This window comes from Asparagus officinalis, chromosome 4, assembly GCF_001876935.1.
Source record: "Asparagus officinalis chromosome 4, Aspof.V1, whole genome shotgun sequence".
NCBI lineage: Eukaryota > Viridiplantae > Streptophyta > Magnoliopsida > Asparagales > Asparagaceae > Asparagus > Asparagus officinalis.
In genome coordinates, this window is record NC_033797.1 from 32,942,835 (window position 1) to 32,967,792 (window position 24,958).

Below are 24,958 nucleotides of genomic sequence, written 5' to 3' on the forward strand. Positions count from 1 at the left end.
GGTTCGAACTCAAGCAAAACTCGGGTGACGAAACGATTTCACTGACCAAGTGCGAAACGGTTCACTTGGCCCAACAAACTAACCCCAGTGCGAAACGGTTCACTGGTTCTAGTCTGGAAGATACATCAACAGTCTTATCCGACCACATGAACATTAACTTCCCCATCCCAACTCTCTTGTTTTTCTAAGCTAACATATACACAGGTTTCTAAGTCTTAAACAGGACACACCAGGCTACACTAGTCATGAATTTCTAACGGTTCTCAAGCATAACAAAGAGTAATAAATGCAGCTAATCATATACAACAAGATCATAGCATATCACATAATTAAAATTAAGAAACATAGATCATGAAAATCCATAATAATCCATTTTCTAAAATAAATCCTTTTACAATATTTATAAATGTCCTAAAATAATTCCTTTTAATAAAACTTTCTTAAATTATTGAAATTATTCTAAATTGATAATTATTCTAAAGTAAATTCCTTTAAATTATTTACAATTATTGTAAAATAATTCTTTTGTCAAATAAATTCTATTAATTTATTATAATTACTCTAAAAATGATTTTTCACCAACATAATTTATTATAATTATTTTAAAATGATTATTTTGTCAAATAAATCCTTTAAAAAAATCATAAATTAATCTAAAATAATTTTATCTTATTTTATCTTTACAGTATTTATTATCAAAATATTATTTTTAGTATCATTCGTCAAATAATTCCGTACAGGTCATCACAGTATATGTATTACAATGTGAATGGTCATACGTTATTGTCCACAGTCCGTTTCGTTCACGACAGTTCTATACGTTATAGTTCTCAGTCCAATATGTTCACGACAGTCCCGTATTTGTAACGAATAATTATTCGGGTAACGAGTTCGTATGCATAATTAATCTGTGATCAATCTAAAATTGTACTGAGCAAGAATAGGGATCTTGCAAGTCACAGCGAGCCTATGAATTGAATGACAAATCAAGAGAGTATCGGGATCTTGCCTACGAGACCGTGGGGTATGATGATGAGGCTATGATGCCGATGCGGACGCGGCGTGTGGCGATCGAGGCGACGTAGCAGATGGCGGTTCTGCAACTAGGTGTGCGTCGGCATACGATCGAACAGATGGCGTGCGACGGAGGAGCAGGGCCGGCCCTGGGGTAAGCCCACCAAGCCCCGGGGCTGGGGCAACCCAGGGCCAGGGGGCAACCCATCCCTCCCGCTCCTTCATCCCTCAAACTGTAATTAATTTTGATTTTTGAAGTGGACTTTGTAAGAGGATCTTTATGCAAAAATTGTTAGGGGTTCTATTTGTAAAAGAACTCTAATGAATACCCAAAACCCTACCCAACTCCTTTATTTCCGTCAGCATTTCCTCTCCTCCTTCCAGTCTCTGTTCCGCTCACAAAAAAAGAAAAAAAAAAAGAAAGAGAGAAAACCACTCCTCTCCTCCTTCCCGAGCCTTCGACGGTCCGACCTTACTCTGCACTCCTCTCCTCCTTCCCGAGCCTTCGACGGTCCGACCTTACTCTGCTCCCATCGGACCCGTCCTTCAGGCTTCACCCCGCTGACTCCTCTAACCCAATCAGGTAAATTTTTTTAACTAAATAATTTTATGGTTTTTTTGGACAGAAATTTGGAGTTTTGATGTTTTGCAATGAAATCAAGATTTTTGATTTTGAATCTTAGCTGAATCTTTGTTGTTGAATAATTGAATTAGGGGTTGTGATGTTTTGGAATGAGTTGCTAATCGAATTTTGTTACTATCCCTGTTACGGTTGCCTCGGCGGAGAGAAGTTTTTTCAAATTGAAATTGATAAAAAGTTATCTTCGCACTACCATGTCACATGAACGATTGAATGGATTGGCAATGTGAATACGGTGCGCGTGCCGCCGTCATTTTTGAAAAAATGCGGAGGGAGAGAACGGGGTTGTTAGGGTTTGTCGCGGGAAGGAAAATAATTTTGAATTATTTTCAAATAGGTTTAGGTATTTAAACGAAAATAATTAAAATAAATAATTTCGGGTACTTAAAAATTAAACTAATTACATAATAATTATCTACAAATAAAAACGTACATTTTGAGCTAATACAACCGTTGATATGAAACTATCGAAAATATACCCGTATTGTACAATTAAACGAAAATAATTAATAATAAAAAATATTTATTTATATTTAAAATCAAATAATTATGTGACAATTATCTACACGATAAAACGTACCAGTTGTACTAATATGACCAATAATACGCAATAGTACAAGAAATTATACAATTAATACGTAATTAATAATACCGCATATTATACAAAAATATACGTAATAATAATAATAATACCACGTATTATTCAAAATGATACGTAATAGTATCGACACAACAGATAAATCCCAGAAATTTCATTGCACTAAATTAATTTATAAATATAAAAACCATTTAAATAAATATAAAACTTAGACTTTAAATCATAGAAAATTATAGAAAATCGAGAAAAATACAAATACTCTTTTAAAAATCATAATTAAATATTTTAAAATACCAAAAATTTATTTTAACTAGTATCAAAATTTTACGGTCATTACAATACTAATGTAGGCCTACTGAAAAAGGAAGCTTCCCCTGATCTATGATAAGTTTGTTGCCCTCCATACAAAGCCATTTGAGATAGGAAAGTTTCACCTTAATCTAGTTATGTTTGATCCTAGTATATGCAGAAGACGAAGTGGCCGCTAGCACCGGGGTGAACGTGGACGCCGCTGTAGGTGGAAAAGAGGCAGGTAGGATGAGGGCTCGTCGCTGCGGAGGCGGAGGTGGAGGCTCCAGAGGGAGCGGCCGAGGGGGAAAGTCGCTAGGGATTTGAGATGAGGGATTTGAGGGGATGGAGACGACGATGATGATGAAGAGGAGGCAGATTCTTGGGAGTTTGGAATGAGAGATTTCAGAGATTGGGGTTATGGATTTTTGAGGGCGCGGTTTTTGAGTTTGGGGGAATATTTTTGGGGGGAGTGGGTTTAGTTAAAACGAAGAAAGAGAGATGTTTTAAAATAAAAAATAAAACATCCAAACGGTTTAAACTGTTTGGGCTAACAATCCGTTTTGGCGCTACATTTGGGATCTCGTTCTCGCTCAAACGGTTTTAACTGTTTGGGTTTTGTTATCCCAAACGGTTTAAACCATTTGGACTATTTTCATTTGCCCAAACGGTTCTCACGCTTATGAGAGCCGTTTGGGTTGTCCTGTTTTGTACTAGTGATATATTCCTTCACATTGACGAGGTTGTCCTTGTCTCTTGTCATATGGTTGGAACAAGCTGAACCAATGATCCTATCTTTACCATCTTTCTCAACTTTGATATCGCTACCAGTGCAGACTAGGTTTCTTCCGTGATGGAGGTCAATGTAATATCAATTGCCTCTTCCTCATTAATTGATGCAGTTTTAACAATGACCATATGTGCTTGAGCAGTCCATTTCTCTTCATTGTATTTTTAATATTTGCTCAATGTTGCAGCTTTCTCTAGTGCTGGTCTTCTCTTATAGCTGTAATATCTGGTAAAGTGGTCTTTCTTTTCATAGTTAATAGCAACTTCCATCAGGTCATCTTTCTCAATGATCACTTTGCTTCCCTCTCTGATGTTCGTGCTCTTGCGGTGTATGAACTTCATGGCTGTCAATATGAGCCCCAACCTTTGCGTACCACTCATTGTTCTCATCTTTTTATTTGTTGTTGAAAAGTCCTTCATCTTTATTTTTTAATGAAACACTAGCCTGTTGCTCGACTAGCGTCTCTTGTGTAGCCATCAAACTCTCAAACTCCGACAGTGTTTGTTGAGTTGGACTAGCCATGTGTAGTAGCAACGAACCTATAATACTCCGGTATTAAATGATGGATAATTGCTTTTCTCAATCTTAGTTGTTATACATTAGAAATATGGATCTAATTGCCCCAATATCTGAACAAATTTATTTGCTTTTACATGTTTAGAATACGGATAGATTGTTACATCCTTAGAAGCATGTTCCTCAATTGATTCTTAAAGATATGTAGTCGTGCATCGTTCTTCTTTGAAAAGAGTGTGATGAATGTATCCTCCGTCTATGAGATCTTTTGATGTTGTCTTGCACACCTACGTAGATTTGCCAGTTTTTATATTCCATTTTCGTAGTGCATCAACTATGTCGCAAGGTGTTGATGTTTCGTCACCTTTACCTTCCTTTCAGAGGTCATGTCCTTGAAAATAGGACTTCATGCAGGTCTATGAATAGATATAGTTGTTGTCATTGAGATCTTGCGTAGTGGCAGAGTTTGTGGATCCATCATTGTGACATGATATTGTTTTAGTATCTCCATACAAGACTGATCCCTGACCAATCAACTTTCATAGTCCCGGACTAAGCATGAACTTCGACCTATGTGAACGGTGATAGTGGGATCATCGTAGGAGAGAGACTATCCCTAACTGCCTACCTAGCATCACTTGTTGAGTAGAGGAGGTGGTGGACAGAAAGAAATAGTTTATTGTTATCTATTCTTTTAATACAACTTTCTGATCAAATCCTCTTTTTATATCTAATATAAAAACATGCACTCTCTAACACAAACTACTACGATAGTATACTTTTTTGAAGATGGTACCAAGTACAAGTTTTGTGTTTGATAGTGAGATATCTCATTCTCATCCTCTCTCTAATCTATATGAATATCGTTCCCTATTTGAATGAGTGGATGTAAATGAGTTATCTCTCTTCCAAGCACCAAAACTTGTGCTTGGTACCAAGTTTCTCCACATTGCTGTGTGTGTATATATAGACAAAATGATCATTTCTTTCTTAATGTGTTGGTGAAACTCTCAAGTTGCCCATTAAAGTGTTGAGTTACCTATTTGCCCCTCAAACAATATTTATAATTTTAATGTGGTCATTTTGTGAGTCTACAGTCAAATATTTAATAGATTAATAATGTAATAATATATTTTTATATTTCTTGATGGGTTTCTATTAGTTTATCTCCTTTTTTACCAAACTAAAAAAACATTTTTAATTACTTTTTCTCAAAACTTTTTACGCTTTGACCATTTCTATGAATTCAAAATTTATTTTTAGATTGCCAAAAAATACAAGAAATGCAAAAGAATACTACATTAGTAATCTTTTAATATTAAACTGCAGGCTCACAAAATGATCACATACACATAGTTTAAGGGAGAAAATATGTAAATTGATACTTTAAGAAGTGACTCGAGTGTTAACCAATGCTTGGGTAAAAAATCAATTTGTTCAATATATACCTTTCTCTTTCTTTGTTAGACAGATGCATAAATTACTGTTGGTTTCGGGTGTAGACCCAAACCTTAGAACAAGCATGCAAAGCAAAGATTTCTCTAAGTTAAGAAATCAGGCAAACTTGATAGTTCAGGCAAACTTGATATTTCAGGTGAACTTGGATGTTCAGGCAAAGCTCGAAGCTGAGTTCAGGCAAACCTGCAGTTCAGGTGCGCTATGGAAGTTCAGGCAAACTTGGAAGATCATGCAAGCTTTAGAGGTTCAAGCGAACTCCAAGTGCAGGCGAGCTCCAAGTGCAAGCGAAGCAGTTCATGTGAGCTTGACTATGTTCAGGTGAACATAAGCCATACAGGCGAGCTTCGCAGTCAGGCGAACTCACAGAAAACAAATTCTTAATCTGTTTTGACCTAGGGTTTCCATATAAATAGGGAACCCTGACCACCACTTGAACATGAGTTTTCCAGTAACGATTCATGTAGGGATTTTTGGCGGCATTTTTTGCATCGCCTTGAGCGGCGATTTTTTAGAGAAAAATCGCGCTCCTTGAGAAATAAAAAGGGAGTTCTTTTTGAGTGATCTCAAGGAGTTTGAGATCATCTCTTACAAGCTTTGTAATCTTCTTTAATATTCGAAGGAAATTTTTTGTGTGGCTCCCGAGGACGTAGGCAAGTTGTCGAACCTCGTTAAAATTTTGGTGTTCTCTCTTATTTTTTTTCCTTGTAAAGTTTTCTTTTATTTGCTGTGATTTCTTCTTTCCTTCTTTCAACACAAGATCCGGAGGACACGTCCTGCGAGAGGGTTCATTTGACAGTTTATTGATAGGACGAATCCCTAACAACTGGTATCAGAGCTTTGTTCGGATTATATCTATGTGAGAGCTATGGCAGAAGAAGGCAAATCAAAGATTGAGAGGTTTTACGGATCAGACTTTGCCTACTGGAAGTCGTAGATGGAGGACTATCTATACCAGAAGGATCTTTACCGTCCGTTGATGGGTAAAGCAAAAGGAAATAAGAAGGATGAGATCAACGAGGACTGGGAAATATTAGATTGAAAGGCTCTAGATCAGATCCGATTGTCGCTCAAAAAATCAGTCACACAATATATTAAAGGAGAAGATGATGGTGGAGCCTATGGAAGCACTAGCAAAGATGTACGAGCAACCATCAGCTGCAAACAAGGTGCATCTTGTCAAACGCTCTTCAAGCTCAAGATGGCAATAGATGTTCCTTCACGATGTATCTCAGTGAGTTCAATATGATTGTTGATCAACTCATATCAGTCGACATCACGTTTGATGATGAAGTGCAAGCCATATTGATACTATCGCAGTTGCTAGATAGTTAGGCAGGTTACATGACCGAAATCGGCAACTCAGCAGGGAAGGAGAAGTTGAAGCTGAACGAGATTGATAGTATGATTCTATCCGAGGAGGTTAGAAGAAAATTGTACGAATCAGAAGGTTTAGGTTCAGCCCTTAGTCTCGAGCAGAGAGGTTGAAGCCGAAATAAGGGAAACCAGGACAAGAATCGATCAAAGTCGAAGAAGAAGAGGTCGAACTCGAAGGTGAGGTCTATCAAAGAGAAATGTTGGAACTGCGGCCAGGATGTCCATATATCTTCAGTCTGTAAAGCACCAAAGAAGGATACGAATGAGCAGGAGGCTCATATCATGCAAGATGCCTTGATCCTTCCTATGGATAGTGATTCTGATTCATGGGTTATTGATTCGTGAGCCTCATTACACGCCACTGCTAATAGGAAGTTTCATTAAAACTATGTAGCAGGGGACTTTGGGAAAGTATACTTGGGGGATAAAGAGCCATGTAGTATTATGGGAAGAGGTGATGTGTAGATACAGATAAATGGCTCTAAGTGGAATCTGATGAATGTCAGACATGTACCGAAGCTAAAGAGGAATCTTATTTTGGTTGGTCATCTTGGAGCAGAATGATATGTTACAACATCTACCGGGGATTCATAGAAAATCTCTAATGGTATTATGGTGGTTGCCCGTGGCAACAAGACTGGAACACTCTACCTAACTTCACATGCGAGTGATACCCTCGCAATTGCAGCAGACAAGGAGAGTGTAGATCTTTAGCACAATAGGTTGGGACACATGAGTGAGAAGGGTATGAAGATTATACACTCAGAGGGAATGCTAACTGGCATTAATTCAGTGAAAGTTGGTGTTTGTGAAGATTGCAGCTACAGGAAGCAGAAAAGGGTTAGCTTTTAGAAGAGTGGAAGACCACCCAAAGCTCATAAGGTAGAGCTTGTTTATACAGATGTATGGGGTCCAGCTAGCGTGTCTTCTCTTGGTGGTTCGATGTACTACATCAACTTTATCGACGATCACTCGAGAAAGGTGTGAGTATACTTCATGAAGCACAAGTCAAAAGTGTTTGGAATCTTTAAGAAGTGGAAAGCCATGGTGGAGAATGAGACAGATCTGAAAGTGAAGTGTATGAGATCAGACAATGGTGGAGAATACAAGCTAGAGGAGTTCAAAAAGTTTTGTGCTCTGAATGAGATTTGTTTAGAGAGGACTACTCCAGGAACACTGTAATATAATGTCGTTACAGAGAGAATGAACAAAACATTGACAGAGCATGCGAGGAGAATGCGTCTACATGCAGGTCTACCCAAAATGTTTTGGGTGGACGCGGTGCATACATCAGCTTACTTAATTAATCATGGGTCATCTGTTCCATTAGACTTTGGGATTCCAGAGGAGATTTGGAGTGGCAAGAAGGTTAATCTCTCACATTTGAGAGTATTTGGTTGCGTGACATATGTTCATATCAGTGACCATCAGAAGTGTACATTCATTAGAAACGGTATTGATGAGTTTGGATATCGTCTGTGAGATGAGAAGAATAGGAAAATTATCAGGAGCCGATATGTCATATTCAACGAAGAGGTGATGTACAAGGACAGAGACAATACCAAGGATAGCCAAAGCATTAGGAGCAGTACTATGGATGCAAGTGCATCCGAGTACATGGTTTTGGAGGAACATCTAGATGGGGGGAAACAATGTCAGTTTTGATCGAAGAACAGAGGAGACTTGTAAGGACCATAAATTTTCAATATTAGTTAAAATAATTTTTTAATATTTTAAAATATTTAATTATAATTTTTAAAAGAGTATTTGTATTTTTCTTGATTTTCTAGAATTTTCTATGATTTATAATCCAATTTTATATTAATTCAGTGAAAGTTGGTGTTTGTGAAGATTGCAGCTACAGGAAGCAGAAAAGGGTTAGCTTTTAGAAGAGTGGAAGACCACCCAAAGCTCATAAGGTAGAGCTTGTTTATACAGATGTATGGGGTCCAGCTAGCGTGTCTTCTCTTGGTGGTTCGATGTACTACATCAACTTTATCGACGATCACTCGAGAAAGGTGTGAGTATACTTCATGAAGCACAAGTCAAAAGTGTTTGGAATCTTTAAGAAGTGGAAAGCCATGGTGGAGAATGAGACAGATCTGAAAGTGAAGTGTATGAGATCAGACAATGGTGGAGAATACAAGCTAGAGGAGTTCAAAAAGTTTTGTGCTCTGAATGAGATTTGTTTAGAGAGGACTACTCCAGGAACACTGTAATATAATGTCGTTACAGAGAGAATGAACAAAACATTGACAGAGCATGCGAGGAGAATGCGTCTACATGCAGGTCTACCCAAAATGTTTTGGGTGGACGCGGTGCATACATCAGCTTACTTAATTAATCATGGGTCATCTGTTCCATTAGACTTTGGGATTCCAGAGGAGATTTGGAGTGGCAAGAAGGTTAATCTCTCACATTTGAGAGTATTTGGTTGCGTGACATATGTTCATATCAGTGACCATCAGAAGTGTACATTCATTAGAAACGGTATTGATGAGTTTGGATATCGTCTGTGAGATGAGAAGAATAGGAAAATTATCAGGAGCCGATATGTCATATTCAACGAAGAGGTGATGTACAAGGACAGAGACAATACCAAGGATAGCCAAAGCATTAGGAGCAGTACTATGGATGCAAGTGCATCCGAGTACATGGTTTTGGAGGAACATCTAGATGGGGGGAAACAATGTCAGTTTTGATCGAAGAACAGAGGAGACTTGTAAGGACCATAAATTTTCAATATTAGTTAAAATAATTTTTTAATATTTTAAAATATTTAATTATAATTTTTAAAAGAGTATTTGTATTTTTCTTGATTTTCTAGAATTTTCTATGATTTATAATCCAATTTTATATTTATTTAAATGGTTTTGATATTTATAAATTAGTTTAACACTGTAAAAAATTTATAGAACTTATCCGTTATGTTTTTGATACTATTACATGTTATTTTAAATAATATATTGTATTATTATTTATTACGTATTATTTTGTATAATACGTTGTATTATTAATTACGTTATATTTGTACAATTCACTGTATTATTTCTACTATTACTTATTATCTATCGTATTAGTATAACTGATACATTTTACTGTGTATATAATTATTCCATAATTAATTATTTGATTTTAAATATAAGTAAATATATTTTTATTATTATTTATTCACGTTTAATTGTACAATGTGTATATTTTGACTATTTCGTATCAACGGTTGTATTAGCACAACGAATCCATTTTATCGCGTAGATAATAATTCTGTAATTATTTGATTTCTAAAATAAGTAATTATATGTTTTATTAATTATTCTTGTTTAATTATATAATTTATAGTATTATTTCTTCTGTCGCGTATCAGCTATTGTATAAATATAACTAGTACGTTTTTATTTATAGATAGATAATTATTCTGTAATTATTTTGATTTTTAAATATTAGTAATTATTTAATTTAGTTAATTTTATTTTAATTCCCTAAACCCTAATTTCTCTTTCCTATATGCGGAGGATCTATAGCGGCTAAATCGCTTGGGGCGTCGGGCTGAGGGACAAGTGGGGGGTGGCCTTGTCCGAGTTCAAGCTTGGCGTGGCGAACGACATAGGGTGGCAAGGACGGGAGAGTCGGCAGCGAAGGCGAGGAGGAGATGGGTTGTTGGGATCGGAGATGGGCGGTGGTCAGACCTGGGGGTGTGCATGTGGTGGTCGAAGTGGGAGGGAGGCGACAGCGACAGGTGCGGGTGACGAAAGGAGGTTGCGGTGAGAGATCTGGAAGTAGGTAGTAGATATATTATTTAGTAGCGGGTTGTTGATGAAGGGGCTGCAGCTGGTGGTGTGCAGTCGGAGGCAGCGGTGAACTGGCGCTTCATGGAGGGGCGCTCGAAAGTGTTGAAGCTGGCAGGCGAGCAGGGGGCTTGCGCAGGCAATTTGCTGGCAGCTTAAGGGCGGGGCGGCCAGAGAGAAGGCCGGCAGAAAGCGTCAAGACAAGGGCGGATGGCGGTGACGTCGGCTGGTCTGGGCGAGCGCAGCGTGCCTAACGTCAGGCGAAGCGGCCAGAGAGAAGATGAAGCGAGAGAGAAGCGAGAGAACGGGGTACGGCGGGATCTGTGGTTTGAGGAGGCTGGAGGCGCTCGGACGCGGAGGAGACAGCCAGAGGCGGCGGAGCTGGGTTGCACGGGAGGGCGGCCGAGTCGAGGAGTGGGTCTATTGGGCTCGAAGAGAAAAGTGAGAAGAGAGAGAGAATAATAGAGAAGAGAGGGTGGCGTGAATGTGAACAGGCGAAATGCCGATAATATATAGGAAAGAAGAAATTAGTGTTGGGAATTAAATAAAATTAACTAAATAGTATCTCCGCTGTCGAACCCGTCGCCGATGTCGCCGTCCTGCTCCACAAGTCCGCCGTCGATCCGCTGCGCGCATCGTCGAACAACGAACAACAAGAAATGACGTCGCCACCTCGTCCGTAGGTCCCTTGGCCCCGCAGGCAAGCTCCCGTTACTTATTGATTCGTCTTTACAATTGTTTTTAGATATACTGTTAATTAAGTATGTGCATAGATTAGTTGTAATGTGAATATTATGATATCATGTGTAGATTTGCGTTGAATGATAATGAAGAATTTTAATGGAAATTGTTTTGTAAAAAGATTATTTGAATTATTAAGAAATATTTTTAAAAGAATTTATTTGGCAATGGAATCATTTTAGGAAAATTATAATAAGTTAAAAGAATTTAATTCGGCAAAAGAATCATTTTTTGATAATTATAATAACTTAAAGGAATTTTTAAAAGAATTTATTTTGAAAAAGGAATTATTTTCTGAATTACATAGTTACTGTTTATGATCACATTTCACGTTTTGCATTTATTTAATGTGTTTTATATGTCTGCTATGTATTGTTCTTAGTTGTGTTTGAGAACCATTAGTAGTTTATGACTTAGGAGCCTCGAGTGTCATGAACAGACTTAGTGACATATGTGAGTGTGTTGACTGAGTTTAGATGGTGAACCCAAGTTTAATAGGGATTATGAACGTTAAATTAGAGAAAACGAGAAGAGTTGGGATGGGGAAGTTAATGTTCATGTGATCGGATAAGACTGTTGATGTATCATCCAGACTCGCACCAGAGACATGTTTGTCCTGGGATTGGTTTGTTAGACCAAGTGACCTGTTTTGCCACTTGGATCCGTGACCTGTTTCGTCACCTGAGCTTTGCCTGAGTTTGGATCGGGCCGAGATCGAATTACGTGTAGTCCTCTAGCCGCCTGTTTCACAGGATTGAATGCGCGTAGGAGATTTGTGAACAGTCAGTTATTCGGTGATATGAGTGTTAACTCTGTGAGAGATGAACCAGTGAGTTGTGATAGGATGGCTAGTTACATGACCTTATTACTTAAGGTGATTATGGATTCTTGTATGAGATATAGGTCAGTTGTGTTTCTTTTCATACATAGATCGGGGTTAATATTTAATTATTTACAATTTGAGACATATGGTATATACAAGAGGATTTCCTTGTTTGGATTATTTGGCTCGACGTACTGCGTCTCTTGTTGTAGATTTTTAAGTATTAATTCCATCTATTTGTATGACATGGTTACCTGGATGACTATTCTGATGGCTAGCTACATGATCGACTTGTGATTTGATTGATTTTGTTGAATTTTCAATTGCACGTCCTTGTTGCTTCGTTGATTCGCGAAGGAATCAAGAAACAGAAGCAATTATCTCGGCAACAGTGAGATAACCACTCTTCTCGAGATCACCGCAACGCGGCGATCTCAAGGAAAAGAACTGGGCTGCAGATCTATCGAACTCTCCTTATTTATGCCGAAGAATTCGCTGAAGTCTCCTCTTCCTCCCTAAAATTCATTCTCCTTCAGTCTTCAATTTAGCAGGGCTTCGCTGACGCTCGTGAATTCTAGATCTAAAAAAAGACCCTGAGGCTGTATTTATAGGCTTCAGGAGCCCTGTGTTTGGATAAGAACAATTGATTTACTCTTATCTTCAGTTATAACCACTTAATCATGTTCTTGGATGATATCAGATCAATTGAAACAAATCCAGGCGGTTAACGATCGAAAAATAGCTTAAAACCGCCAAATCAGCATTTTTGGGCTGTGGACACCCGTGGGTGTCTCAGCATGGCCCAGACACTCGTGAAAATAGCTTAAAACCGCCAAATCAGCATTTTTGGGCTGTGGACACCCGTGGGTGTCTCAGCCCAGACACTCATGGGTGTCTCGGCCTAGCCGACACACCAAGGGGTGTCTCGGCGAGGCCCGGAACGTAGTTTCGCGCGCTCTGTCCGTTTTCACCGTATTTTCATTGTTCGAACTCAGAATTGCGTGATTCAAAGTGCATTGGAAATCTGAAAAGGAGATATACAAGCTCCCATGATTGAATCATATATGGAATAAATAGGATATGAGGGGTGCTTCACCTTTCGTAAGCAACACGGGGCTCATGATCAGTTCGTGTTTCCATTATTCCGAAGTTTTGTTGCTTCGTATGGTCCATTGACTCACTTCATATGTTTGTCATCATCACATGAGCTTCTGTGACTCGAATAGCTACGTTTATCATCTTCTCTCTATCTCGAGCCGTGTATGGAGACCTATAGGTAATTTTTGACACCTACAGATACCCCCTCCAAAGTATTTCAGTTTCGTTTCTTTTATAGATGAGCCTGAAATACTTTGGATATGATCGGTCCAACCTTTAGTCGGTGTAAAAGGACCTGTCGTTAGCTTTGACTCTTTACTTCTTCGATTTTCAGTCTATTCAATATCTTAATGAATAACCAAAGTTGTTCCGGCACTACATTTATCGTCTGGCCGTCGTCGAAGTCTCGAATCAAAACTGGTGAGTTGAATTTGTCTCGTATCATCAAGTTGATTTTGAACTGATTATCTTCATCGGAAATGCGTTGACTTGTGTTGACCTAGGGTTACCCGTTGACTGGCGTTGACCTTAGGGTTTTGGATCGCCTCGCGTTGACTTTTCATTCGAAATGTGTTGACCAGCGTTAACCTAGGGTTACGAGTTGACCGGCGTTGACCTTAGGGTTTCGGATCGCCCTGTGTTGACTTCTTGTCATAACGCGTTGACCGATGTTGACCGATGTTGACCTAGGGTTACGCGTTGATCGGCATTGACCTTAGGGTTTTGGATCACCCTGTGTTGACTTCTCGTCACAACGTGTTGACCAACATTGACTTTTATTGTAACGTGTGGTAGTCTCAAGTGTTGAGGTTATAAGACCAACTATTAAAACTGATTCGTCTGCAGGTATGGATTTTATCCTGAAGTTGTTGGATGCTTAAGTCACGAGACCAACTAATGAAGCTGGTGCGTCAATGACTCTCACACGTATAGGATTTTTAGCTAACTCTCAGCCATCAACGGGTTTGATGAGCCTTTACCGACTACCGTTTGAGTCAGGCTAGTATGCAGATTGTTTAAGTCTGTTCCGCATGTAACGTTATGCTAAAAGAGTTAATTCTTTTAGTGCTACGATATTGAATACATAGACTTCGTCTTTCTCATGGGAATAGACTACCCAGCCGCATGTATCAGATGCAGACTCAGGATTTTTGGTAAATCCCCAGCCATCAATGGATTTTACATGCCTTTACCGATTACCGTTTGAATCGGGCTTGCATACGGATTGTTTAAGTCCGTTCCGTATGTGAAGTTATGCTAAAAGAGTTAACTCTTTTAGTGCTACGATATTAAATATGTAGACTTCGTATTTCTTATGGGAATAGACTACTCGGCAACGCGTGTTAGGCGTTGACTTATCCCTTTTTAGGATTTAGGATAAAAGTCCCTATACTTGTATTCCGGTGTCTTCTTCAATCGGTGAAAGACTAAACCGGCAACGCGTGTTAGGCGTTGACTTATCCCTACTCGGGATTCAGGATAAAATTCCCCAGACTTAGATTCTGGTGTCTTCTTCAATCGGTGAAAGACTAAACCGGCAACGCGTGTTTGGCGTTAACTTATCCCTACTCAGGATTCGGGATAAAATTCTCCGTGCGTGTGAAGTACGGATTTTAGTGTTATGAATAACCATCTGCCACAATATCGAATATGTGGGCTTTCGTCCTTTTTATGGTTAAAGACTAATCAGCAACGTATGTTAGGCACTGATTATCCCTACTTAGGCTTCGGGATAAACTTCCCCAGACTTAGATTCTGGTGTATTTTTTAATCCGTGAAAGACTAAACCGGCAACGCGTGTTAGGCGTTGACTTATCCCTTCTTAGGCTTAAGGATAAAATTCCCCATACTTGGATTCTAATGTCTTTTTTAATCGGTAAAAGACTAAACCGACAACGCGTGTTAGGCGTTGACTTATCCTTTCTTAGGATTCGGGATAAAATTCCCCGCGCGTGTGAAGTACGGATTTTAGAGTTAAAGGATGGTATCTTCTCTTGGGGCAAAGACGAACCTAAAATAGAAGAGGAAGAATTTTATATTCTATCTCCCAAAACCGAAGAGGAAGAATTTTATAATCTATCTCCAGTTGCAAAGGAGACTCAAAGTGGGATCTCCACCTCGAGAATTTGAAGAGTGAAACTAAGAGTGGGATCTCCACTCCGAGAATTAAAAAGATTCAGATAATCCTAACTATCGGAAGGTTTGATTACCGAACTAAAGGTAGATTTCTCGTTTATCGAGAGTGAATTGTGATTTTGGCCCTAACTATAGGAAGGATTGACCAAGTAGGAGTTTGAGGTGACCCTAACTATAGAAAGGTTTGATCACTTGATTTGAAAGTAGACCTCTCGTTCATGGAAGGAATCGAGAGGAGATTTTGGCTTTGGTTGTGGTCCTAATGATTTGAAAGTAGACCTCTCGTTCATGGAAGGAATCGAGAGGAGATTTTGGCTTTGGTTGTGGTCCTAACTATAGGAAGGTTCGAGAGGAGATTTTGGCTTTGGTTGTGGTCCTAACTATAGGAAGGTTTGACCAAATGAACAGTGAGAGTAAAAATTACAATGAAAGTGTTGATTCGTACGAATCACTTGAAGAGAGTCCCTGGTGTTAAGTGACAAATACTTAACACGAAGGGGTTTAACAATTGTCAATGATCAGGAGACTAAAATTCCGAGTACTATGTGAGGACTTTAACAGTGGGAGTTTAGTGTTTATCACTTTGTTTGTACTGACCGGATTATCCCTAAGAATATTATATGTAACATTCTTCCGGGAACTTCCCATTACATGAATCATCCACCCCCAGCTTCCTTTGCGAAACTGGGTCTAACATTGTACTTAGTTGGATGATAGGGCTATCCTTAAGAATACTAGACATGACACTTTTTAGGAACTTCCCGTGAAAGAAAGAAAATAGTTTAGGCTCATATATCTGTTGGAGTATGCAGGGAGCAGTTTATCCTCATATGCCTATTGGAGGATTAAGAAGCAGTTTATACTCGTATACTCTTCGGTGTGCTGGATGGAGTAGTTTATACTCTTATACTTGTCGGAGTCTTTATTCGACTTAATTGAGCGTTATGACACCGGCTTCAACCAAGGTTTGGATGCTCTTCTTGAGAGTGAAGCAAACCTTGGTAGGATGAAGGATCCTCTTGTGGTACGCACAGTACTTCGGATCCGCAGTATTATCAGCTTGCTCCTGATCTGCGATAGGTGGTAACTTGATCTTGTTATTTTCAAGGAGGGACTCAAAAATGGCTGGAACGTCTTCGTCCTTGAAGGAGTACTCCTTTTGGAGTCTCGGATCCGAAGTCTTTTGTTGTCTTCGGGGTTATTGTTGTGACATCTAATTAACATCAACAACTGCTGCATGCACCTTCCCCTTACCACGGGAGACGAAGCTTGAGTTCGGAGAGTTAATCGTTGATTGGCTTCTCTCAGCTTTCTTCCTTCTGAGGAAGCATTCGGCCTGCTATCCGTGCATTTTCAACTCTTTCCATGTGTTGGACAGTGTGACTCCCATAACTTCTAATATCTCAATAGATATGTTATTATAACATGTTTGGAGGATGAAGTCCTCCGTGATCGGATCTCGGTAGTTCATCGTCTTATTCCGAAAACGTTTGATGAAATTGTCGACCGTCTCTTCGTCATCCTGTTTCTCCTCAAAGAGGGTCCCGATGGATATCCCAGCGTCATCGTCAAAGAAATTGCCGAGGAATGAGCTATCCATATCATCTCAGCTATTGATACTTTCAGGCTTGAGATGGTGGTACCAATCAAAGGCAGGCCCCCAAATGGTGCCGACGAATTACCGAACCATCAAGGCTTCATTGCCGGAGATCATGCCTAAGTAGGACTTAAAGTAGATCAGAAGTTGAGTAGGGGAGCACTTCCTGTCAAACGGCGTGAAGTTGATCAAGTTGAACTTTGCTGGATATGGGATCGACTCCTACTCTCTCGGGTAAGGACACGGAATGCTGGTCCTTTTCACCTCTCGAGCAGACATTAGAGCATTTTGGTCTGTTATCTTTTCGTCCTCATCTGTATCATGCTTTGGACAATTTATGAAAGGAACAATGCGACCACCCCCGGCATTATCATCTTCGGTGGGACCACCCCCAGTATTGTTATTCTCAGTGGGGCCACTCCTAGCGTTTTGGTCAACGGGAGGGTTATCTGCATCGAGGTGTTCATCCACATCTGAATCGCTAGCTGTTTGACTAATATTGTTACGACGACTGGATTCACCTATCTGATTCGACACGGCTTGGATCTATTGATCATGCTCTTCCCTCATTCACAGCATAGCCATTTCTATTTCGAACTTAAAGTTCTCTTTTTGCTTAGCCAATGCATCCTCGATGATTTTGGCCATTTGGTCGGTGTTGACCATAAACGCCTCGTGGGATTATCCTTTGCTGGACACTGTATTGTCAGAAACGATGGCAGAGTTTGCATCTGATGCTTCATCTTCCGAGGATAATCCGCTATTCATCCTCTGATAGTCCCTACACCTAGTAGTTCCCGCGGGTAATCAAGTTATACGTTGGGATATGTCCGAAAAATATCGGGGATTAAAAATTCGCGTTGACTTCTCCTTATCGACCATATTGATGGTGACCTTTGGGAGTTCATCATCTTGCGCAGCTGATCTTTTTCTATAGAAACGCCTTGGCTTGGACTTGGATATTCTGGTAGAGATCCTTTCAAATACCGAGACCCTCTGTGGAGTGGTCTTAGGGCAGCTACACACTGATAATACTACCCTGATAAGTTTGATACACAGACAGTGAGAGTCCGCTTCCCAGGTACTTCTCTTTTAAGATTTATTCATACCCCCAGCCCGATAGTACAACTCATTGACGCTGCGGTCAGAGCAACCTATCGGCTATTGGTTTGATTCCTCCAGCCCGATAGTACAACTCATTGACGCTGCGGTCAGAGCAACCTATCGGCTATTGGTTTGATTCCTCAGGTGTACCGCTATTGTTTGTTCGACGCATCTTCTTCTGAATAGGTAGTGCTTTATTGGCTTTAGGAGGAGTCACAAGTTTGAAATCATACCCGTGTGAGGGTAAAATTTTAATGGGCTCCTTGTTTTGTGTAGGCACCCCCATGCGGGTAGTTATAGGAATCAACTTGTTAGAAGGTCGCATACGACCCCTAATCTAGATGGTTGTTTGGGGTTCCTTCAACGGTCCCAAGCATTCCTTAACAGACGCTTTGCCTTGATCTTCATGTAAAGGACCAAGGCGATCCTTCAATGGAATTCTAAATTTGGAGAGGTCCACATCACCGTAGGGTTTCACCGAAGGTGTGGTGACAGAAGGAGCGGGATCCGAAGTTGACGAAGGCTGGGGAGCAACGTTGCTTGCTTTTGTCTTAGGCATCGATTTGGCCTTTAGTATCCAAATTTGTCTGGATCTCGGCGATCACTTAACCGCCTCTTCCTTTTGCTTTTCTTGTGCTTTTCACACAAGGATCTAGGCATGCGCAAGAAGTGCGCGACGCTTCTGAATGCGCTTCTCAAGAGTGGAACGATTCCGTTCGACACGAACTCATTCGTTAGTAGGTGGTTGGGAGGAGGTTCCCGAAGCTTGCTGTGGAGATGGCTTAGCTACTTGACGCTTTCTGAACTCCATATCCGCTTGGTAACAGAGTCCGTCCACTTGATCTAAAGCTTTAGCCAATTGGTGGGCGAGACGTTAGCGATGCCTCTGACGAGCCCTCTTTGATAAATTTGGCACGCCTTCAATAGTCAAATCCTTGATCGAGGAGGAGTTCAGATTTGCAGATCTGGTCTCATTGGACACTGGAGGATTGTTGTGAGGTGTGGCTGCAGCAACGATAGCGGGGAATTCGCCTTCTTGAGTCTTCAGATCTGAAGACCAACGGATCTTTCGGACGGAGGAGACCTTCCTACACTTGCGAGGACAGGCGGATCTGGAAAGGAGGAGGAGACATACTCCTTGAACTTCTGTTGGTCAAACTCGTATTCAACCTCTTCAACCACGAGGATCTTGATCGTCGGCTACGGCACGACAGCCTCGTTGACGAGACTGTTGGCTCCCACTGTGGTCGCCAGCTTATTTGGGGAAAAAGTCGATTTGTTCATTGATGTAGTCATTATAACTTCAAACGTTATAATAAAAACAAAACTTAGTCTTTTTATAAGACCTATACATAATGAAAATAAAAAAAGTACAACTCTCGTCAAATAACACAACGGGTATTTATCGCCCGCTGCTTGCATGGGATATTGGCCTATGATGGGGACATCGATATCCGTGGACCACCAAACAATCAGATCAGATCCGAAGCTTCGTTGATTTGTGAAGTAATCAAGAAACCGAAGCAATTATCTCGACAACAGCGAGATAACCACTCTTCTCCAGATCACTGTAACAGGGCGATCTCAAGGAAAAGAACCGGGCTATAGATCTATCGAACTCTCCTTCTTTATGCCAAAGAATTCGCTGAAGTCTCCTCCTCCTCTCTGAAATTTGTGCTCCTTCAGTATTCAATTCAGCAAGGCTTCGCCGACGCTTGTGAATTCCAGATCTGAAAAAATAAAGGCCCTGGGGCTGTATTTATAGGCTTCAGGAGCCCTGTGTTCGGATAAGAATGATTGATTCACTCTTATCTTCAGTTATAACCACTTAACCACGTTTTTGGATGATATCAGATCAATTGAAACAAATCCAGGCGGTTAACGATCAAAAAACAGTTTAAAACCGCCAAATCAACATTTTTGGACTGCGGACACCAGTGGGTGTCTCGGCATGGCCGAGATACTTGTGAGTGTGGCCGAGATACTTGTGGGTGTCTCGGCGAGGCCCGGAATGTAGTTCATGTGCTCTATCCGTTTCCGCCGTATTTTCGTTGTTCGAACTCAGAATTGTGTGATTCAAAGTGTGTTGGAAAGCCGACGATGAGATCTACAAGCTCCCATGATTGAATGATATGTGGAATAAATGGAATACGATGGGTGCTTCACCTTTCGTAAGCGACGTGGGGCTCCCGATCAGTTCGTGTTTCCATTATTCTAAAGTTCCGTTACTTCGTATGGTCCGTCGACTCACTTCGTACGTTTGTCATCATCACATGAGCTTCTGTGACTTGAATAGCGACGTTCGTCATTTTCTCTCTGTCTCGAGTCATGTGCTGGGACCTATAGGTAATTTTTGACACCTACATATTCTTTTGTTTAGTCATGTATAAGGGCATGTTTGACCCGTATATTATGTCTGGGATGATATTTTATTTGTGACATGTATATTTTCTATTCTGAGTTGTTTATTATATTCTCACTATTTGTGATCGGGGACCTGTTCCTTTACATTGTATTTATTTCTAGACGCTTAGCATATTAGATTGAGGAGAAATGATTATTTTATTTATTCTCCTTGATCTAATACGTCGTGGACTTCTTCACGTTCTGATTCCCAGGTATTTTGGGAAGCGAGGCGTGACAGGTTTTAGTGGTGGCCCATGCCGGTCACGATCCCGAGTCCTCACTAGTAAGAATATAACGGACAATTTAGATACACATCATGATTTCATCCATGAGACTATTCTTGAGCCTTTATCTTATTTTCTTGATAGATTTTGTCTCATCCCTATCTTATCACTCTTTGACTCCGGAGTTTTCCACAATTCTTGTTCCATCGCTTTGCGATTACCCTCTCTTTGTATAACTCCTTTATCCTCGTATCGGTCGTTTATATATGATATTAATTTTACAATTATATTTTCTTTGATTTGACTTATATATCGTTTAATTGTATTGATTTTTGTATTATTTATTATATTATTTTATATATTACACACAATATTATATTGTGTGTTTTTCATAAAAATATATACAATTACTTATATATTTTCAATTGTTCAAATCATATCATTCAGTGTTTTGTATTGCTCCAGATTTCATATAGTCATTACATAGTATATCTGATATTCAAATTATTTTCATGTGTTTAAACATATTTTAGCATATCTAAATTGTGTATGAGTGCATTTTTCTGTCATATCATCTATTAATTACTTATGTTTTAGATTACTGTATATTGTTCTTATTTTTAGTGATATACTTTAATAGATTCATGATTTTAATATTCTTCATATGAAGTATATTCTTATCATTTACATTTTTAGTGTATATTTTTTTATCAGTAAGTTTTGTCTTGTTAGATTATTTTAGTATGTTCACATCGGTTTTATTATTTTTAAGAGCAATGTATTTCTATTTTTATATTCAAACAATTATTCACATTGTTAGGTTTGGTTTGAGTTACTAATTATATAGTTTTGTTACATTATCTTGTATATACAGTTTTGTTACACTATCTCGTATCATTGGTTATTATTCTTTTATAACTAATATAAAAGATTATTCTAAATAGTGTTTGTGTATGTATATTATTTACTTATGGGTTGTTTATAGTATAATTGCATACTTGTTGTTGTTGCTTCATTTTCAATATGTATTATCTCGTCATTGTAACAATATACATTGTATACGCGTGTTATTTTTTTTGTATTTATTTTATGATATTTTTAGATATATTTATGTCTTTTATTGTGTCATTGTTTGTTGTTCATTCTCTATTCATTATTTTCATTACTTGTGTTGTGTTTTACTTTCTCATTATTTTTATATTTACTATTCTTTTTTCATCATAGTGTATTCACGTAGATTATTATATTCACGATGTTATTTTTATTGATTTATAGTCATTTATTATTTCTAGTATCAACTGTGTAACCATGTTTATCTAAAATATATCGGTGTTTTATTATACGAAAATATGCTCATCTTATGTTTTCATTTGCTTATATACCTATTTTACCTTTCATAGTTTTTGTTTTTATATATTATATTTCTTTCTCTAGTAGTATATTTGTGAGTGTCAGTATTGTTAGTAAGCAATTATGTTTTAATAAATTCTAAGATTTTTGTATATGTTAATTTATTTTGAGTTTTTTGCTGTCAACTTGTTTCGTTACTTATTTGAATGCATTGAGTTCTTCAATTATGTTTTTCGTTATCAGATTGGTATTTTTTTTATTATTTTAACTTGTGTTATTTTACATAGTGTTACTCTTCTTTTTCGTTTCTCTTATTTTTGTATTTTTTCGTATATTTGATTATATCAATATCATTTTATTCTTATATTTTTCTTTGAATATGAATTATTATTTTTCGGTGTGAGTGTATGGTGTTATGGCTTTATAGTTTGTGTATAGGGTTATTAAAGGTTGTTACAATGTGTGTGTTTGTTTAGCATTGATTTTTATGTTTTTACATATTGTATTTTGGTTACGTATTTAGTTGTAATATTTTTGTAGTTGGTGTGTCTTATATTTTATGCAGTGTAGTCTTACTCATTTTCTTTCACATCTAAAAGTGTGTATTGCTATACTTATTATGATTCAGTATTTATTATAATTTTTGTTTGTGGTCATGTTATAGTGTAATTATTTTTATTTTGTGTTACATTTATTTTATTAATTCTACGTATTGTACATGTATTTATACATGTTTACTGTGTATGTTACCATATAATTTTGGTCACGTTTTACTTTTCATGTACGTGTTTTATTACCATTATTATTTGAATATTTATCAAGTTATATGTTTTTCTTGTTTGTCGTTTTATGTTGTCTTTAATTTTATTAATTTATTAGTCTATTTGTGTTATTTGGGTTATATTGTTTATTGGTTAACATAGTTATTTCTTTTACGTTTCATCGGTAGTTTCATAGTTTATTTTAGTATGTGAAATGAGTGTTATAAGTTTATACAACTTAGTTATAGATTTTGCACATTGTAGATATTTTATTGTGTTTATTAGTTATTTTTCTTTTGTTAGTGTTGGCCCTATAGTTTTGATGATGATTTTTCAAATAATTTATCGCTAATCTATTCTCTAGTTTTTATTGTTTTGTTTTTCTCTTTACAGGTAATTCAACACACGATAATCAAGCGTTAAAGATTCAAGTTCATGTGTGTGCATTCACCTAGATATAAGTTTAGTTTGCTTACATATATCGTATGTTTATATGTAAGCTCAATATATGTACACTTAACACATTTTTGACGTTTTCTATCAAATAAATGATTTCTCATCAAATTTCGTTACAATAGTTTTTATTTTATGTTTACAGCTCATTCACACTTCTTTATATATATATAATATGTACATGATATATATATACGTATTTACAAGTCATATCTTAATTTTTATGTTCACGAAAATACAGGTTTTTTGAACACTTTTTAAAAACAGGTAGTTTTCACAAACAAAAATTGATTTTCCAAAAATTCCTTTTCAAACATGTTTATTTCATCATTTAGAAACTTTCTCCAAAGTTTTACTATTTTTGGAATTGATTTGATATTTTTAACGTAATTTCAAAATCAGCCCAAAACCTGTCACCTGGCATATATCAGTTTGCGGTCGACCGCCACTGTCGACCAGCAACGGTTATTTTTTATAGTCTGCATTTTTATGGCTCCCCTGCGCCCCCCCGCCACTGTCGACCAGCAACGGTTATTTTTTATAGTCTGCATTTTTATGGCTCGCGGTCGACCGTGATGGTCAACCGTGAATCTATCAAAGACTTTCGCAGTCGACCGCCACCTTTCAAACCCTACATTCAGATTTTTTATGCCTCGCGATCGACCGTGAGATTTCCACGGTCGACCTCCGATCTCATCATTGCCTTTTAACGGCTATTTTTTACATTTTTTACAACAGCTGTCTGAGGCTATTTTGGTCTTTTTAAGTTGGTTTTGACTGATATTTTGAGTGGGTATAAATACCCCATTGCTGCTCTCTTTCAAACAACCAAGTTTTATTTTTAACAAAATCTTAAGTGTGTTTAAAAGAGCTGTTTAAGCTGTTTCTGATCATCTCCTTTAAAAGAAGTCAGCTACCACAAGAAGAGGCTTTTCATTTTAACTGAGGATCCTATCCTCAACATCCTCTACTGTTCTTCTTGTTTATTGAGAAGTTTTCCTAACTCATCTTTTTCATATAGCTTATAATTTCTTTTTCATATGTTAGCTATATTTTTGAGTTACATATTTTTTCATTCACTGTTATCACACACACAATATTGAGCTTAATATCTTCATACTATATAGTGTGGGTTGTGGGGTGTGATTTAGTGAGTGTGAGCTTTATTTGCGTTCTCATTTGTTGTTGAGAACAAACCATTGTATTTAATCTTTATTTGTGAGTATCACTTGTAATACACTTGTACACCGAGAGAAGTGTGAGGCGAGAGACGGGGTCGAATCCAATAGGAGTGGCGTCGATTGACGAACCTAGGGAGAGGTTGCATCCGAGCACTTGAGGAGGAGGACACGGGCTAGATTCCTACACTTAGTGTGTGAAGTGTGATTGCATAGTGTGAGAGTTTTCGGTAAGCTTGTAAACCGAGTGTGTAGAAGTTTCGGCTTCCAAACCGGATTGTGATAGTAGAGATCTCCTCGAGGTGAGGAGCGGGGACGTAGATCGTGGTGACCGAACCTCGTAAACATATCGTTTGTTTGTGTTTTACTTAGCGTACTTTTTATTTGTGCTTATTCATATCTTTCTTGCTCATATCTATCTTATATCATTCGTGCAAGAACTAATTAATCAACATTACTTTTAATTGGCATTTAATCAGATTATATTAGCATAAGACCCTAATCACCCTCCCCCCTCTAGGGTCTAATAGTTAGGTTGTGTATATTTTACTTTGATAATGTATTTTATTGTCTATTCATTAATTATTTCAATTGTTGTATTTATCAAGTTTTCATATACACAAG

General features: G+C 38.1%; 1 long non-coding RNA gene across 1 annotated transcript; it reads left to right on the forward strand.

The window, feature by feature from the left end:
- On the forward strand, window positions 1,696-12,738 carry LOC109835880. The gene is made up of 3 exons (XR_002245718.1): window positions 1,696-1,880; window positions 6,895-6,897; window positions 12,728-12,738. It is a non-coding gene; the product is annotated as an uncharacterized LOC109835880 (long non-coding RNA).